At 48.1% G+C, this 19,599-nt stretch overlaps 1 protein-coding gene across 1 annotated transcript in view; it reads left to right on the forward strand.

The window, feature by feature from the left end:
* Nucleotides 1-19,599, forward strand: part of CACNA1E (calcium voltage-gated channel subunit alpha1 E) — a 370,106-nt gene that overhangs the window by 88,124 nt on the left and 262,383 nt on the right. The gene's annotated exons all lie outside the window — the stretch shown is intronic.

Raw genomic sequence — 19,599 nt, forward strand, 5'->3', positions numbered from 1 at the left:
GAATAACTGTCTAAAGCTAAGAATAGGAGAAACGTCTCAGCCCAATGTGGTGTGTGACAGACAAGTCACTGGTGAGGTTCTAAGACCTTGTTACATCCTCACCATGGGTGCTGGAGGAGGGGACATGCAGGGGAGACGGGATAGGGGTGTAAGGAGGAGCCTCCGTGTGGGGGGGATGTCACCCCATGTAGATTATGGATGTGGTGGGGTCCGTCTGTGTCTGAGAGCTGGCTCCACACAGCGAGCCAGGTGCCCCTTCTCCACTCACCCCCCTTTGCCACCTTTTCCTACCTTTCTGGCCATTTTCCAGAAAGCCTGTTTCTATTCTTCAAACTGTGCTTTTAACCTGTGTAGCATGATTTTCTCTTGCCCCAATTTGTCCTCTTGTTGCCATGGTAGCAGCTAGGGGTCTCCAGCTGGCTGGGCTGTCCTGCAGGCAGGGCATGGAGGCAGAAGACACAGGTGGCCCTGGGCTGGCCTTTCTGAAACTCCTCGTGCCCTAAGCCCCCTCAGTGCCACTGTCTTCCCCTCCCTCCCCCCGAACTTCCCTGCCGTTCCTAGTACCCATACTCGCCAAAAGGCAGAAGCAGGGAAGAAAACAATGGTTTCTGCACATTTCAGAAGTGGCCTGGTGAGGCATGGCCGCCTCTTTCAGGCAGAGCTGTGGTTGAGCTGATGGGGATGGCTGTTTGGGGAAGAACCCCCAAGGGAACAAGTTGGGCCTACTTGTCTATCCAGAACTAGGAAGAGAAAAGGAGGCAGTGGAGAGGGAGCCAGGAGTTAGCCTGTGAAAAGATAGTTCTAAGAAACATGTACAATCTCACGGGCCCTTGGATTTGTGGGCTAAGCAGCCCCTCGCTGGAAATCTCTGAGCCAAGGAACACAGAAGGTTCCTGACTTCGCTTTTGAGACTCCTGTGTTCTGGGTGTGCTGCATCACCACCTGGTTGAACCTTTTCTTTTTCACTTTGGTTTTCTGTCACACTTCCTGGTTATTTTTCACAAGATATCATTTAAATCATTTATTTACTCATCCATCTGTCTATCCATTTATACATCCACCCACCCACCCATCCATCTAGTCCAGAGATAGTTACTGAGTATCTTCTACAACTATGAGTTCCAGCTGTGGGGAATGCAGCAGTGGACACGTTTGATAATCTCTGCCCTCAAATAGTTTAGATTCCTCGGAGGCAAATCAACAACCAATCCATCCAGTGAGAAGTGGAGGAGGAAATCCGGTGAAATCATGGAGGGTGCTGAGTGGGTACATGGAGGAAGGCCTGTGAGAGGTAGCCTGTAAGCTGAGGTAGGAGCACCAGGAAGTAGTCTCTATGAGAAGAGGACTCTCAGCACAGGGAACAGCTAGCTTACTGTTTAGTTGGGAGAGTTTGGAGTTCGTGCCATGGAGGGAGGTGCTAGATCCTTATGAAACATTCCTCTGGAGATCTCCAGGAGGCTGGAGTCTGGCCCTTTCGAAGTACTATGATGGCGCCCAGGTGAGAAGATAGCTTGAGACAAGTGTTGTTGAATCTTTTTTACAGATGGAAGATTCTAACACTTCCGTCAGTTGTGCCTTCCCACTTTGAAGTCAAACTCTGAGGCATTTTTCTCCTTGTTGCTATCTTCTTCCCTTTGTCAACTGGAAATCGCACTGGCTCCTGCAGAATAAATCACTAATCACTAATGGTGGCTGATGTGCACAACTCCTACAAGCCTTAGACCCATCTTAGATGTAATAATGTGGGGTTTTATGAAATTGCAAAATGATTTTACATTTATTTTAGAAACTATGGAAAAACACACAGAAGAAAATGTAAGTTATCCACAGTCCCATCATGTGCAATTAATCACTAACATTGGATAAATATTTATTCTAGGGTTTCTCTCTGTCCCCCGCACTTAAGTATGTATACTCACATACATATACCCATATACACTTGATTCTACTAAATGGGGATATTAGAGTGCACACATTTTGCTATTGTTACCTGCTTTACTGATTAATAATATACTGTGAGCTGTTCTGTCTGTCATTAAATGTTATTGTACCATCTGATTTATTTCAGCATAGGACTTTTATTAATGAAAAAAGTCCATTCTCTGACTATGTGATAATATTTTAATGGGTTCCTTACTGTTTATTTGGATTGCACTTTTTTTTTAATGTTAGAATAAACAATTTGATAGGCAGTTTTACAAACTCATCTTGGTGTGCTAGTTGGGTGGTATCATAGGGACTGCGTCTCGGAACTGGGATTGTTGGGGCCTGGGCTGTGCGGGCAGCTACGGTGTTTGAGAAGCTCTGGCTGTCTCCTCAGGAAGCTTGTGCTACTTTCACTCTGCCCTTCATGGATGAGGTCACCCACATTTTTGCCAACTCTGTGTATTTTGACTAGTTAGATGATCTGCTAAACCTATGTTAAACATGTTTCTGAATTATGGTATATTTCACACATTTAGTACAGAGAACAAAAAACATCCATATATCTATTATTATTATGAAAGGGATCATAATAATTGCCATAGTTGCTCCATTTCACTTCCATTTTAGAGAAAGAAAATATTACAGATGTATTTATTTATTTATTTATTTATTTTTTAAAAATATATTTTATTAATTTTTTACAGAGAGGAGAGAGGGATAGAGGCTAGAAACGTCGATGAGAGACAAACATCAACCAGCTGCTTCTTGTACACCCCCTACCTGGGATGTGCCCGCAACTAATGTACATGCCCTTGACTGGAATTGAACCTGGGACCTTTCAGTCTGCAAACCGACGCTCTACCACTGAGCCAAACCTGTTTTGGCCTGAGCCAAACCTGTTTCGGCTACATTTATTTATGTACCCTCAATCCCTTATCCCTCTCTCCAGAAGTCACTTCTCCTCTGAAATTGGTGTTTCATGACTATGTATTTTTGTAATTTTATTGCATATGTATGTATTGGTAAAATATGTATGTGAATTTTTAGGGAGTTTTAACATTTTCTATAAATGATATATGGAATGTGTCCTTTGCAGCAAAGCGGACATTCATTTTTAAGATTTACCAGTGGTATTACATGCACACTTACTTCATTATTTCTTTCTGCCTAGAACTACATTGTATGAATAAATTGGAAGTTGTTAATTGATTCCTCTTCTGAGGGGAACTGGGTTGCTCCAATTCTTTTGCTATTATAAGCAGCGTTAAATTTATCATCCCCGCCCATGTCTCCTTGGGCACATGAGTGAGATTTTCCCTAGGATAGGTGCCTAAAAGCGGAATTACTTTTAGAATGTACCCTTCTAACTTTGATGGGTATTGCTTTTCATAGTAATTCCCACTGTAAGCAGGCTTATTTCTGTGTATCTTCCACAACATTTAAGGTGATCAGAATTATTACCCTTTGACCCTCTTCTAAGTGTAAAATGAAATTCAATTATTGCATTAATTGCATTTTCCCTGATTATGAATGAAATAGAGCATTTAATGTATGTTTATTGCCCATTTGGATTTCTCCTTATGTAAATTGTGGGTTCATATCCTTTTCCCATATTTCTATCAGGTAGTTCATTATTATTTTTTTTTTTTATGATTTGTAAGAATTCTTATATATATGCCAGATATGATTTGTGGGTTGTAAATGTCTTTCCCCCCACATCACTTGTCCTTATCCCATTGCTTGTGGTGCTTTTTGTCATACAGAATGAATAATATTAGTGTAGTAAAATTTATTTGCTTTTTTTCTTTATGATTTTTGTCTTATTTAAAAATTCCTTCCAGATACTAAGACAAAAAATAAAAATAAAAAAAAGAATTCATTTGCATTGTCTTCACCTAAAAATCTTACAGTCTGCTTATAACATTTGGCTCTTTCAATCCATCTGGAATTAATTTTTGTGAATTGTGTGAGGTAGGCTCTAATTTTACCTTTCCCCATGTCCCCTATCTTCCCCCAATTAGTCTTTTGTCCTAGCACCATTTAGTGACTAGTTGATTTGTTTCTACCATTTCTGGGCATCTTATTTTATTCCACTGGTCTAAGGTCTGCTAGTATACCCTTCACTTATGTCTCATTTAGTTTTTAAAAAAATATATATTTTATTTATTTTTTTTACAGAGATGAAGGGAGATGGATAGAGAGTTAGAAACATCGAGGAGAGAATCATTGATCACCTCCTGCACACCCCCTACTGGGGATGTGCCCACAACCAAGGTACATGCCCTTGACCGGAATCGAACCTGGGACCTTTCAGTCCGCAGGCCGATGCTCTATCCACTGAGCCAAACCAGTTTCAGCTCATTTAGTTTTATAGCTTTGTTTTTCCTGTGGAAATACAGTATAGTCTGGGTTGTGAGAGTAGCTTCATAGAGTGGTTTTGTTTGGTTCTCTTTCTGACCCAGGATAGTTACTAAGTTATTTATTTATTTATTTATTTATTTATTTATTTATTTATTCATTCATTCATTCATTCATTCATTCATTTTCATCATTATTTGGTTTAAGGACTCCTGAGCCCTCCTGAATACGTATAGTATTAACAGCTCATAAATCTATGCAACACACAATGTGGGGTTTTGATTTCGTGGGGTCTGGCTTTTCTCTTGCACACAGAGATGGGAGTTTCCGCATTCTCTCCTTTTTCTGCAGTTCATTGCTTAACTGAGGTTTACTTCCTCAGGTGCCCCAGGTTAATTGCTGCGTTTTGGTTTCTGCTTCTGTTCACGACTGCTCTTAAAACCTTACCTCTTGATCTTGACTGGGTATTAAAGCCCACCCAACGCATCCTCCTTGTTACCAGGACTAATCACTGCCCATGGGATAGCTGCTGTTTTGGTTCACATACTTAGTTTTATGCTTCTATTTCCTCTTAGGAATTTCCTTTTTTATTTTGCAAGTTCAGCAACACGTCTCAAAATACATGGAGAAATATATTCTTGTACTTTAGTTTTCTAGAGATTTGTAGCAAGTGGTTTCTCTTATTTTGTCATCTTGCTAGTGTTGGATCCTTAAATGACTTTTACCAAGAGGATAATCTAAACAAGGAAAGCATAAGATATTTCCTGGGGGGATAGCCAGAGTCCCCCCAAGACTTACAAATGTGATGTTCCTAATGGAGAGGTTAGTCAGGGTACCAGACTGAGCACAGGGGGACGTTGGAGAAAGGAAGTGAGGGAGAAACACAAGTGCATTAATGGACAATCACTTTCCGCCTCTTCAGATGGTACACGAGTGCTTAGCTAATGGCAGTTCACTTAAAAAAGTGATCATGGATATATATGTCTTTACTGGCAGCTTCTAAAAATATCTTGTCTGATTTGAGTCTTTTTAGAAGATGCAAGACAAGAATCTGAAAGCTGGAGATGATTCTCAAGTTCTAGTGAAGATGAACTCCAGAAGCCAAGTGGGGTGCTGGTGACAGGAGACATTGGAGGACTGAAGCCTCTAAAAATTAGAAGGGGGTGCAAACGAAAGGAGCAGCAGGGGTGAGGGTGTAAAGGGTTGAGTTGAGAACCTGAGTAGAAATTTTCACTAAAGACAAAGCCAATTTGAGGGAAAAACCCAATTCTCATGGGACCTTATATCCGTATTTCTTAGTCCCCAGATTATCAGAAGAAATGCTATTGTGGGAGATTCAGTTGCTAAGCCTTCAGTAGATGGTGTCGGACTGTGGTCATTCCTGTGTTTTCAGCTTGAGCTCTCCCTTCAGTTTCTGCTAAGAATACATCTTTTCTTATATTGAAATGTGGAACCCCGCAGGACTACGGGGCCATTAGGGAACCTGAGGCACAGCCCTGAGTTCGCTTACAGACTGTGAGGGAGGGGAGGGGAAGGCAGTGCCCGGTGGCAGAGGCATTCCTCTGGGAGCTGCTGCGTCTCAGGTGATGATGGATGGGCAGGGTGATCCTGAACAACTCAGTTACTCTACATGGGTAGTCTCTACCAGGGACAGTTTTGCGCCCTCCACCCCCCCCCCCTTCCCCCCCGGGATATTTGGCAAGTCTGGGAACATTTTTGATTGTTTTAACTGGGGTTGGGGTGTGCCTCTGGTATCTAGCGTTGTTAAGAGGCCAGGAACACTGCTACATAATGCCCGGGACAGTCCTCCAGGACAAAGAAATATGACTCAAAAATTTCACTAGTGCTGAGGTGGGAAGCGTTGCTCTACGTGTCTTCCCTCTTTTATAAGATGAAGGGGTTAGAAGAGGAGGTTGATATGTGCGTGGCTAGATTAAGGGAGCTCTAAACTCAAATTACCCATTTATCTAACAAGGACCATGTCAACCCACTTCCTGTCTATAGAAGGAGAAGCAAATGAAGTGAAAACATTCCCTGTCCGATTTCCTACCGAAGAACAAAACCTGGAACCCAAAATGCTGTGCGCTTTGCAGGCTCACGGTGACCCCTGTGTTTGCCTGTACACACCACGTCACTTATTCTGTCCACGTCATGTCTGCAAGTTGCACTTGTACCTGTGAGGCAAGAGGTGAGGATGATCTTCCTTGAGCTGAACAGACTGTCTCCAGAACTAGCCATTTCACACAACCTTCCCAACGTGGCACAGATTCTAAGATGTCCTTGTCCTGTTTGTGTCCACGTGGCTTTTCCTATAGTTACCATTCATTTATTAATGCACGAATTAATTCATTCAAGAAAGATGTATTCGGTACCCACGGGGCATAAGGCAGTACTTTAATTGCTAGGGAGAATGCAGGGATGACTCCGTCAAGCCCCTGGCAGTGTAGTTGGGGAGAAGGGATCTGTACCCCTGAGCGTCTGAGGCAGGGGACAGGAAGTGCCAGAGATGGTCAGAGAAGAGAGAGATCATGTTTGTTCTATCAGCACAAAATACTTCATAGAGGAGATACCATGTGAACTGGGCTTTTAAGTCTAGCTTTTTGGCAGTGGGTATGGAAAAAGGGGGCGAGAAAGAAAATGAGATACGATCTGTAGTTCAAGGTGTATGAGTGGGGATCATTCCTGCTTGGTGGAGCAGACAGTGTGTGCTGCCAATAAGTAGGACATATTGCTGATGACATAGGTGGGTGGTGGGAACATCAGTCCTGCTCCTTAAGAGAAGGACTTAGATTGGATGACATTTAAGTTTGTTTTCAACCCTAAGATTGTAAGTGCTCAGGATCCCATAGTCAGGTTTGATGGACACTTAGAACACTTATTTATTCATTCATTCAAGCAATAAAGTTGTTTAGTGACTTTTTACCAGACACTAGACAGGCTTGGGGAGACAGCACTGAACACGCTCTTGAAGTTAATTGCACGGAGGGTGGGGATCGGGTCACTGTTGGGTTGTACAATGAGCTGATGTGCTGGAACCGGGAAGAGGAAGATGGATTCGAAGGCTCTTATCCTCTGAGGAGGAGGCATGAAGTTCTGGACTTGAGAGGTGGCGGTGTAAATGGGAAGGAAAGAGAGACTGTGTAAGCGGAGTCGAGAGGGGGAAAAGTGATGGGACTTGGGGAGTGGTTGGTGTAGGAGGTGCGCAGGAGGAAGAATCAAAGATGCCCCCACAGTTTTGCCCCTGAGCTAGGGGAGTCTGTGACGCTGCAGTTACAGACTTGGAGGAGAACGCGTGGAGGGGAAGGGGTGTGTTCTTAAACGGGTTGATGGATGCACAGTGCTTTCCGGTTGTCCAGGTGGTGGATAGCCAGTAGCCATTGGGAATGCCGTACCAGACTTTAAGAAGAACAGGGCCGAAGACAAAGACTTGGGAGTCCTCCAGATCTTAGTTTCAGTTGAAGCCATCAGATGGATGAGATCACCGCGAGAGGGTGTATTCACAGGGAAGGTCGGAAACAGGCTCTGCGGAATTCACGTTGAGGCGGTGGGAGGAGAAAAGGCGAGGAGAAGATGAAGGGGCGGTTGGGGAGGCGGGAGAACACTAGACTGGAAACGCTCCTGAGGGGGGTGACAAGCCAACTCCTGCTGAGTCCCCAGCGCAGCAGAATGTGTACACACCCTGAGAGCCTCCAGGGAAACAGGCTCCGGTTTCAAAAATCCCTTGGGATGTATTTAGCCACAAAAGTGGTGAGCCACCTGATCATTTTATCACTTCTTGGTGCCTCAGCCAGAGGGAGAGGGGGAAGGGTAGGGGGAGGGGGAGGAGGAGGCTTGAGTCATCCCTCATGTGCGTTAGGAGTTGTGGCTAAAAGGTTTGCTGTGAGAGAATGCTGGGGGTTTATTTTACATTGGTTTCCTGGGGCACATAGGAACGATGTGTCCATACCCCTGAGAGGCGTGCCACCAAGGGAAGATGTTTGGGGACCGTCCATGATTTTGTCTGTGCCATCCCGTTCTCTGTAGCCTGGATGGTTGAGTGGCTGTGTGGGCAGCAGGGGCTCATGAAAAACCCATAGAGTGGCTTCCAGGTAAACACACTTTTCATCCCTTTCCTTTGGGCCAGGAAGCAGGCTCTGTGCCCACTGCTTGACTCCTGAGTGTGGCCCTCAGCTTTTGCACCGTGGGCCCCTGAATCCATCCTTGTCCAGCCTCAGGCCCAGGCACCCTCGCTTCTCCGGCTTGTCCCTTGTGCGGAGGTGTGGCGGTAGCAGGTAGCTTCTGGTATCAGGCAGTCCCAGGGGCCACACCTGGCTCTGCCACTTCCTGGCGTTGTGAGCTCAGCATAGGGACTGCGTGTCTCTGGTCTCAGTTGCGAAATCATCCAGCCTCAGAGGGTTCTTGTGCAGATCAAACGAGGTATCGCAGACGTAGGGCTTATAAGTTCGACCCTCAACCAATGTCAGTTATCGTTTCTGCTTTGAAACGTCTATTATTCTTCTGTAAAATCTCCCTCTGTTGAATTGTTTTCAGAATTTCTTTCCAGCATTTTCCACTTAAAAAAAAAAAAAGTAACTAATTTGAAGAAAATTATAACCAAACACCCCTTAGCCAGCTGCTGTTTGGCGCCCTGGGCCAGGGAAAGGCTTTGCATGCTGTGATGCTTACTCCCTTTTGGAAATGGAAAGCTGTCTTTCCACATCACGCACGTATGACAGCAACACCCCCCACGGGGGGTGACACCCAGCGTTTACACAGCATTTGCGCGCGCGCGCGCGCGCACACACACACACACACACACACACACACACATACACACATGATTTCCGCAGTCTCAACATCGTTTTGGAGGTTGGTCTTTCACCCCAGGGTGCCTGTGACTGTCTTCAGTTCTTAGACTCATGTGTGCGTGTGTGTGTGTGTGTGTGTGTGTGTGTGTGTGTATGTATGTGTTTGTGCGCGCGCGTGCCCATGCACACACTTGAAGCATAGCTTTTTTCTTAACACAAAAAGCCAAAGTTTGAAAGCAGGTGGAGTGTGGGTTAAACACTGTTCTAAATGGCAGGCCTGCTGTTCGCGGGGAGGCAGAGTGGCTGGGAAGTGTAAAAATAACCCGAACATTATAGACTCCCGTGAATTCTACAGCCCGGAGCGCTGGGAGTCTGTGGGTGTCTTACCTGCTGGAGTGCAGGCAGGAAAACAAGGGGAGAGGCAGGAGGACTTACATTTGCCGGATCCCTTAATGGTGCGCGTTGGCAGCAGAAAGTTTCGTGGGGGGGAAAAAAATGAAAGCCAGACTTAATGGCCAGGATCGATTTTCCTGAATGGCAGGAACCTTGGGTCTGCTTGGGCCCTCCTTGTCTGCCACTGACCATCACCTCCACTCCCTCCCCCTGTCCCCTACTTACCTCTCCAGTGTTTGGCTGACAGCTCTCTTCCAGCTAGCCCCTGAGACTGAGCCACCGGGAAGCTCAGGGAGCGGGGCATTGGGGGCAGATTTGGCTATTCACGGAGAACTGAGTGAGTGGTGTGTAAAGCCAAGTTCATCACGAGTACATTGTGAGCCAGAGGATGCCCTCTGGGATATGAAACGTTTTGAAGAGCTTCCTGGGTATTTTGAGTCGGCCTGGGCGCTCTTGGCCTGGCTCACACTGCTGTGGGGCGCCGCCTGCAGGCCTGTAGCGGCAAAGGCGGCCTGGGCAGGACTCGAGCATGTTATTATAATACAGCGAGCATGCTGGAGAATCTGCTGTCCCCGTTGCTCTCTCAGAAGTCTGAGGTTCGGAGGACAGGCATCACTGTTGTCATGTTTGCACCGGGGGTAAGAAACCCAGCCAGGCCTGCGGTGTGAGTCTCCTGTCCTGTCTCACACTCTAGTGTAGGAGTGGGGCATGTCTGGCCCATGGGCCATAGAAGTCCCAAAATGTCATTTGATCTGGCCCTGCCAAGGCATTAGGAGTGAGATAATTAAATGTTTGACCAAGTACAGCAGGCTGATTTTTAAGCTGAGATTCTGTATGGCCCTGGAATGATGTTGTAAATATCCCAACGGCCCTTGGCAGAAAAATGGTTCCCCACCCCTGCTCGAATGACTCACCGTTCTGAGGCCCTTCCTCACCTGCCGCTAGTGTCTGACATTTTCTTGCCTCTTGGCATTGTAGGATCATCGTGAAATAAAGTGATTAGCACACATCTCTGGCAATGATACCCATGATAGGCCTGACAGTGTGGTCACGAAGAGAAAGGGTTTTGGAGTGAATTAGACCGAAGGTTAACTTGCTGCTGTCATCCACCACCTCTCCCACCCTAAGGGGTTGATCTAGTCTCTCTCAGTTTTGCTCTTCTCATCTGTAAAACCGAGATTATAGTGGTACCTGCCACATAGGGTTATGCTGAGAAATAAGGAAAGGGCTTAGCACAGTGCCTTGCACATAATACGTATTTAATACCTATTACAGTTAATATTATTAACCCAATTGCTTATACGTTTCTTTATAATTATTCTTGCTTGACGCCTGACCATTTTTCTCTTTGTTTTCATAGTCTTGATTATTCCCACAAAGGGAAAATAGCATCACAGGAAGCTTTGGGCTATTATATTAATACTTGACCAGTTTACCTCTGGCAAAATTGTTTTGGAGAATGTGACTAAGCAATAGAATGATTATGCAAAAAACCCTAAAAACAAAAACAAAAAAAACTAAAAAGACACCCCCCCAAAAAAACAGAAACCAAACAAGTCTGCGAGGAACACACTCACATGTAGCCTCTCTCTCCCCCCACCTCCTCTCTCTTTCTCCCCCTCCCCCCGTGTTTCCAAGGGAGTATTTCAGAAATTGTTTGGATTGAAAATTACATTCTCACCATTCCCATGTTTAAATGGCTCATTAGGAATATTCAGAAATCTTCGAAAGAGCCTGATTGTTCATGTCTGAATGTGCCGTGTCAAATCTAGCTGAGAGCTCCCAGCAGCCCAGGAGGGTTGGTTGCACACATTTGTACACTTGGCTGGCAGAACTTGCACTCCGATCAGAATCCAGTGCGTCTTTGCATGCAGACAAAGGATGTGTCCCTCTCACATGCATTTTTTCCTAGGGAAAGAGGTAAGATGATGCTGATTGTTTTGTAGAGAGGAGAGCACTGATGAAGACTGTAGCCGATTATTTTTTGAAGCAGAATTTCATTCTCTGTTTAATTTTCTGGGGAAAGGGGTCTGAAAACATTCTTTAAGTGGGGTCTGGACATCTCTTTTTACTAACGGAGTCCCCCAAACTTACTTCCACCACAGCAGGAGACACTCCCCATAAGAGATTGAACTATGAACCCGTTAATTTAGTGGTTGATAAAATGAGGGTTGGGCGGCTAGAGTGCTAGGAAAGTTCCCCAAGTTAGAATCATCTTTCCGACGAGAGAGGTCAACATCCTTTCTTGATACAAAGGGGAGGATGAACACTCACCCCAGAAGGAACAGCTGGAAACACCTGTACCCGCAAAGGCTCAGAATCAGAGCCATAATGTACTAGGACAGTGGTCGGCAAACCGCGCCTCGTGAGCCACATGCGGCTCATGAGCCGCGGTTTGCCTCTCTGTTGACTAATGAGTTTGCCGACCACTGACCTAGACTCTCAATTCCAGTAATTACAGGCTGTTGTTGTTCCTTGTGAGCAAGCCCCTATCCCACTGGTCAGCAAACTCATTAGTCAACAGAGTGGCAAACCACAGTTCGCAAGCCGCATGTGGCTCATGAGCTACAGTTTGCCTACCACTGTACTAGGGGAGGGCTACCCCTCAGACAGGGACCAGCTGCCTGGTTGATGCTAAAACTTTATTTCACCAACAAGGGTTACAGGAGACACCCATTCATTCATTGGCTGTGTATTTAGGCCAGGCCTGCTATGGGGATAACATAACACAGGCACTCTCTGTAATTATAGAAAGGGGAAGTCCTCTGCTGTTGAGAAGCTTACACTGTAGTTGAGGAGACAAGGTACACACAGTTGAAAAAGTTAAATAGAAATGAACTGGTGAAGTCAAATTCATGACAACGATAGTGAGTAAACAGGAACCACAGGAATGACTCTGACGCTCTGAATTTATAGGAGGTGGTGATCATAAAGGTGAAGAAGTTACGGAAGGCTTCATGGGGGAGGTGGACTTGAACCGAACCACACTTTGAAATGTGCCATGGAGCTGCAGAAGCAGGACGGAGGAAGGATACTCTTGGGTCAGTCTGTATCAGGTGCTCCACTCTGAGCAAGAGTTTTGAGGTCAGAGTGGGCATGACAGCTAAGGCCATGCTAATACTATGCTTTGTGGGGAGATGGTGCTGGAAAGGGAGATTGATTTGTCTTGCATTGTCAGGCTAAGGAGTTGGGCCTTTTGTTGTTGTTGTTGAAGAGGAACCACTGAAGTTGAGGGGCTGACAGGGAGAATGATATCACCTGAGTAGAAACTGTAATTTTAGGAGCGGGAGCTTGCTTTGAAAAAATTATAATGACCTCACTTTTAAACACAGAGTTTGAGGTGATGATGACAGCTCATATGGAGCTACCTATACTTCTAGATCCATATGGGCATTTGGATCTAGAAATGAGATGACAGGTAAGGGTGAGAGACTAGCTGTAGTTGAGAGGGGGTAGGGTCCCAAAGGGAGAGAAGTCAGAGAGAGAAGATAAAAAGGTTGGGGACAGACCCATGGGCTGCTCCCACATAAAGGTTGGGGAATAAGAGAAGGAATGGTGAGAAACTGGGAGGTATGGAGACTGGGACATGACGGGATGAGGTAAGTGGTACCAAATCCTGCAGAGTGGGCAAGGAAAAGGGGGAGAGAGCTGGGACTATAGGATGTGGTGTGTGTGTGTGGGGGTCTCAGTTTCATGTCTGGGGAGGGGAAGGGCAGAGCCAGCACATGGTCTGGCTGGGTGCACATTTCAAAACTGGCCGTAAGTCCGTATCATATGGGGCTGCCTTATTCACTCGATTATTTTATACCAGGTGGGTGTCACCAGCTGCTCAGTGTGGGAGAGAGTGGGAGAGAAAGGGTGTGGTGATCGACAGGTGGTGGCTTAGTCTGCTGATGATTCCAACCCTAAGAGTCCTGTCAGAGGCACGGCTGGTGGGTGTGGCGAAATCCACTTCTCTTCTCTGGGCCTGTAGGGATCTTCTGGGCTCCTGTTCCTCTGTGAGCTTCCCCCCCCCCCCCCCCCCCCCCCGCGATTAGGAATCTGTTTTCAAGAGGGAAATGTGGGGAGTGGGTCAAGCCCCAGCAGGTTCAGGATGCAGCCGGGCACCTCCTCACCCTGGCCTCTGCCTCTTGGCTCTGGCACCTGACACCACACCTGACATGTGGAAGGGCTCGTTTTGGCTCCCAAATGAATGAATCAGCCAGAGCCCACCCAGGCTGAGCACGCCTGGCGCTGTGTGGGCTGCGTTTTGCTTTCTGAGTCAAGAGGCCAAGGGGGCGTGCTTCCGTCAGTTGATCTCACCCTAGATGCCAATCTTCCCCTCACCGTCGTAGTCAGTGAGAGCTGGAGCTCTGCAGAGAGGTCCTGCCTCTTCTCACTTTGGCCAGGAAGCAAGGCTGGACCTGGAGGGTGGGAACTGAGGTGCACAGGGGCAGGGCTAACCATTGGGCCCCCAGGCTGACTTTCCCAGTAAGGGTTCATGTCCGGTAGGGTATGCATATTTGACTCTTGTACAGGCTGGGAAAGGAACTCATCGTTTGGAGAAGCAAGGGTTGACGTAGCAATCTTAGAATCCTTGTGATCCTAGATGCACAGAAAGGAAACAAAAACGCTGATTGGTTCATCAATCTCATGCATCTTGCCCACCTCCAGGGCCCCGGGGTGCAGGTCCCTCACTGCTTCCCTCGCCTGCAGTGTCCTCTGTTTTAAAGGGACCTCACCGCAACTTCCCTTCTCCTGGGTGCCTCCAGCGGGGGCAGGCCTCCTTTCCATCCTGCCCAGGGCTCCCTTCTGGTGCACACTACACTCTGCCTTGGATTAGAGCCCTTTACGCATGCGTTTTTTCCCCTTCTCCTCTCTTAAACTGCAAGTACTTAGAGGCTGTGACGGTGTGTCTAATTTATCCTTGAGCCTCACAGTCCTTGGGAACAATGCCTGGCACATGATTCAGTAACTGGGCTTACGAATTAATGAGCAAACAAACATCGCCTCTCCCAGGTACCACTGTCGTTGGGCTCTTCTGACACTGGTCTCTAATATTTTTTTTTTCTTTTCTTTTTGCCCACTTGTCTTTCTGACCAAGTCTCAGACCTCACATTTCTCTGCTCCTCCATCCACACTCCACACACCCGGAGGCCATCCCCGGCTGCACCGCTGGAGTGTGCTTTCAGAACCAGAAAGCTGCCAGATTCGCATTGTTTGCTGGGTGCTGGTGTGGTCACAGCTGGAATGCATCTCACAAACATGTGCATGGCACGTACTATGTGCCAGGTACTGTCCATACTAACTAACTTGATATTCATGACATCCCATTTGGGACAGGCTGTATAGACGTTATACGTTATGTTCATGACATCCCATTTGGGGAGATGGTCTCAAGGTCATTCTTTACTTCTCCAAGGTCCAAGATCATGCCTATGACCGGAATCTTAAGCAAGTAGAACATTATTTTGATATACAGCGTGCAAATAGTGGCCACACATCATAACAAATCCTGCCCTTATTATCAGGACTCCGAGCTCTGCTATTGCCTACTTCTGTGCACTTGGACAAGCCCCTGACCCACTCAGCCTCAGGTAATGCAAAGTGCAACCGAGATGCAATGCGATGGCATTACCACGGTTGGCACCCAGGAAATACCGAGTTGTCATAAATGAAGGGCTTTAAAAACATTTAAAACAAAAATTGCAGATCTATACTTAGCTGATAGGGTGTTGGAGCTGTGGGGTTTCGCAGGCACAGGTTTGAGAAGTGCTGGTTCCAGAGCTGGGCATTACATAAGGCGATGAAGTCATGTTTGCACCCAAGTGAGGGCTGTCAGGTATGGCAGGAGCCACCAGACTCCCCGGATACCCGTGCTGCCGCAATGCTCCTGTGCACTCTCCGAATCTGCACGTGGTCTGTTCCCTGCTAACGTTTGTCTTAAGAACCCACTCCCAAGTCCTCTCTGCATCATGTGTCTTAGAGCATGGCTTTGTGTAAGCGTCTATTTCTCAGAAAAACTCAACAAAAGAAAAAGAGAACAAAAGGAGTTCTGATAGCTTTGGCAGAAAGGGTGTGGAGAGATGAGGGAGTGGGGCTGGTGGGAGGGGCCCACACCTTTTGGATGAGGTTGGATTTGCAGACTCCTCAGAGATGGGCTAACAATCTCATGTGACAATGGCCCACCGCCTGACAGATCTGGGACCAGCTAGGCACAGGCTGCGTGCTTCTCCAACCTTGCCACTCACATCTGTATCTGTACAAGCTCCCATGGCCCACCTGGTCTGGGGGAGTGTGGCCACCTTAGCCTCCTTCCTCTTCCAATTCCCTTCCCGCTTGCAGTTTGCATGGGACATGGTGTGGAGGGGCTAAGGGGTGAAAGCTTTGAACATGGTGTGGAGGGGCTAAGGGGTGAAAGCTTTGATTTCTCTGGAAAAGTTTTTCACTTGCTTCCTCAGATCTTTGGGGTTTCCAGTTTGTAGGTAACTGCTTGTAAAGATAGCATGTAGAGCATTTGACTGTACTATCTTAACTGTGTGTGTGTGTGTGTGTGTGTGTGTGTGTGTGTGTGTTTTGACCTTGTGCACAGTGTGTGTGGCTGCACTTTCCAAGCACTGTGAGGCGTGCTGGTTGCATTGCGGGGAAATTTTGGACTTGGGCCTCAGGTGTCTCAAAGGGCAGGGGTGTGTGTGGGGGGTAAGAGGGTAGAGTGCTGGTGACAAGAGGTCACTTCCTTAGGAATGCCTAGGCTCTGAGGTGTGGTGCCTGCGTGGTACCCTAGCTCACAGTGATGTGCTCACAAGTGACCAGTAGATGGTGCTCTAACAACAGGAAAATATGGCTTCTGCTTCCTGGGCTGGAAAGGGGCTTTTGGAAACCAGGGTTTCCAATCTGTTAGGACCAACTGCTGACTTCCTACATCTCCATTTGTGGGTCTTTAAGTGGACAGTGGAACTGGGGACCCTGGAGGCAGCATGTATGGCAATGACCTGCTCTTGGGTGTTTTCTATGGATCCTCCTGGATCTGGAGGACAGTGGGTGTTGCTCTCGGATTATGCATCTTCCCAGCAAGGTCCCAGGAGCTTTGGGCACAGATCCAGTGTCACCTGAGGATGGTAAGCATGGAATTCCTATAGGCTTAGCATGATCATATAGTTTCTTCTTTGGATGAACAGTTTGGAATCAATACTATTACTGCCCAGAAGAGATTCGTTTGGATATCTGAAAGAGCCATAAAACGGAGGTCAGAGGAGCTGTAAGAAGTCCAAACTCTGCCTCTTACCAGATGTGGGCCAACTGCTTAACATTTCTGAAACTGCTGACTTGTCCACCAAATCAGAATCATAAAGCATGGGTTTCCAGGCTGAGCTCAGAGGTTTAGAATGGGTCTGTAAACTGAAAACTATGAAACACACGCCAGGTACCATTTAGGTGTTAAAATGTTAGTCCTCTGGGGGCTGGGAGAAGGGAGGCATTGGAGAACACGAAAGCAGGTCATAGATCTCTGAAGTTTTAGAGTTTTGAATGCCAGGTTGGGGGAATGTGAGCCTGTGCCTTTCTCCCTTAGGCCAAGTCCACTCCCAAAGCCATTTGTGCCGTCATGTTTGCCTCTCTCTTCCTGGGCTGCAGGAATTTCCATTACAACCCCGGTGGCGGTGCTCCTACTCCTAAGGGTCTTCAGTGCTAACCCCAACTCATGCATTTTTGATCCATGTCTCCTCAGAAGGCAGGAAGGCAGGTCTCAGCTCCAGTGGGCTCTCACATTTCTGTGTGTAATACCCTGTCCCGCAGCCACAGAGGACACAGGACTCTGGAGAGAGAGGAGGGGGCATGAGTGCCGGCTCTCTGCTGAGTCGGGGACATTGAAGACACAAGCCCAGGGTTCCTGATCACCCAAGAACCTCTTCTGGTAGGAAAACCATTGGTGAGCCCTGCTTCCTCTGAGCAGAAACAGTGCTAGGGACAGGCTGCAAAGGTCCGGGGTGAAGTTGCAGTGTGAGAAGGAGGCCCATCGAGCAATCCAGGCAGTGAGGTTAAGGAATCTGATTTAACCCAAGGAGGGGACACATTATTTTTGTCATCTGTTTTGTTCACTAGTGTATCTGTAGTGACTAAAACAGTGCCTGGCGCTCAAAAATATTTGCCAAATGAGTGACTTGAATGAATTTTGTACCATGGATCATGGTCTTGCCTGAAATTATGGGTTTGATCATTTCTGAATGCCCTTTCGGATTCTATATATCAGGGCAGTGGTCGGCAAACTCATTAGTCAACAGAGTCGCAGTTTGCCGATCACTGTATTAGGGCGTTACTGAGACAGCCACTGGGGACTGATTCTTATTGACTAACGGGAAGAAGGGGCTTCATGGTTCAGGGCATCATCTCCCCTTTTCCTTCTGACTAAGTATTTAGACAGAAAAGGACCCTCCCGTGAAGGCAGGTAGAAGAACAGAGTGAGGCAGCCATGTGAAAACCCAATTCTAAGCAGAACTGACTCACCTTTCTTTGTAATTTGCCCTGAAATGCGCTCCCCTGAATCACAGGTCCACATGCTGTCCCCATGGGCAGCAGTGTCTGGTGGGGTGGATACATACACGTAGGAACACACATGTCCCTCACTCAGACACACCTCTCCTCCCACCAGGTCACCTCACACAGAGACACTGCCTTTCCTAGGAGGGAAGCCAGACTCGCCCAGATTTCCAGTAGAAGGGGGAGGGAAGAAAATCCTCTTCCCTTGCTTGGGTAGGGACTACTTGGACAGGACTGTGTTGTTGAGGCCAAAAGGCAGAAAAAGGGGAAGGTGTGTTCTAGCTAGTGGACACGGAAAGGCTCAACTGGTATCTGTCCTTGATCCAAAAACCACTGAGTCACTTGTGGGGAAGGGGTTGGTTGCTAAACCTAGGGGGTCTTTCTCTAGGGCAGTGGTCGGTAAACTGTGGCTCGCAACCTACATGAGGCTGGCGAGCCGAGGTTTGCGGCTCTGCTGACGAATGAGTTTGTTGACCACTGCTCTAGGGCTTAGGGTCCCCCTTACCCACTTCCGCAAATCACAAACTGATTTCTGTTTTTGTCTTCATTGATGTAGTGAAGTTGAGGAAGTCACGTGGGGGTAAACACAGGAATGGGAGGATCCTCCTGATAAGATTCCAAGGAGGGTAGTTTTAGTCCAGAACTCACCATCTAGGGCTCCAACATCTGGACCATCCCTCCAGGAGCTGGAGCCAAATCCCAGAGGTTGCCCCGGATGCCCTGTTTGGAGAGGGAGGACAGACACTCTTGCTGGGAACTGGTACCCACACCAGAGTGTGGAGCCCCCAGAAGTCCTAGGGGGCCCTTCAAGGGCCCTCCAGGCTGCTAAGCGGGGAGTTACAGGTTGGATGCTTCCTCTGTGGAAATCCCTGGGCAGCATGTGGAGTTTGGGAGCTCCATAGGAGAGCGGACTCGGCCCGGTACACCCTGTGCAGGGCGCAAAGGCGTGGACTCCGGGTCAGGGCAGCAGGCCAGACAGCCCATTGACTTGGGCCCTGCCCAGAAGGCGCTGGTGCATGCAAGCGTGCCTATGTGCCTCGGCCAGGCCTGGGCCCCTGCAGAGATGCCGCCCGCTGCTGCACCCGCCCCTCTCCTCTTGGCCTCACTTGGTGGGGAGACGGCCACTCTTCCCGGACCTTTGCAGAGGTGTTAGGTCCTCTACCCTCCGGCTCAGTCAGCCAAACCGGTCCTGCATCCCAGGGACCTCCAGACCCTTGGCTAGGGTCCTTCCGGCTCCATCCCCGCTCCTCCCAGCCTCGCCAGCCCCGCCCCCGCTCCCCGGGAAGCCCCCGCGCGGCGCAGGCCTAGCCAGCCTCCGTGCGCTCCGCTCCCCTCTCCCCCTCGGCCTGCCCCTTCTCCCCTCCTTCCGCGGAAGAGGAAGACCAGTCCACAGTACGCAAGTTTGGTCCTCGGACGGCTCCCGCGGCGGGCAGGCCGCCGCCAAGCTCTGCTGCAACCTGTTCCTCCCTCGCCCCGGCGCCCGCCGCCACCGCCCGCGCGGCCCCCGCCTCCGCCGCGCAGCCGCGGACCGCTGTTGCATGCTGATCGGGGAGGCGCCGCGGCCAGCGCTCCGGCGGCTGCTGGCTCCCGGGCTCCGCTGCTCGCTGGATGCTGCTCAACT

The sequence above is a fragment of the Pipistrellus hanaki genome, assembly GCF_964339955.1.
Source record: "Pipistrellus hanaki genome assembly, chromosome: 18".
Lineage (NCBI taxonomy): Eukaryota > Metazoa > Chordata > Mammalia > Chiroptera > Vespertilionidae > Pipistrellus > Pipistrellus hanaki.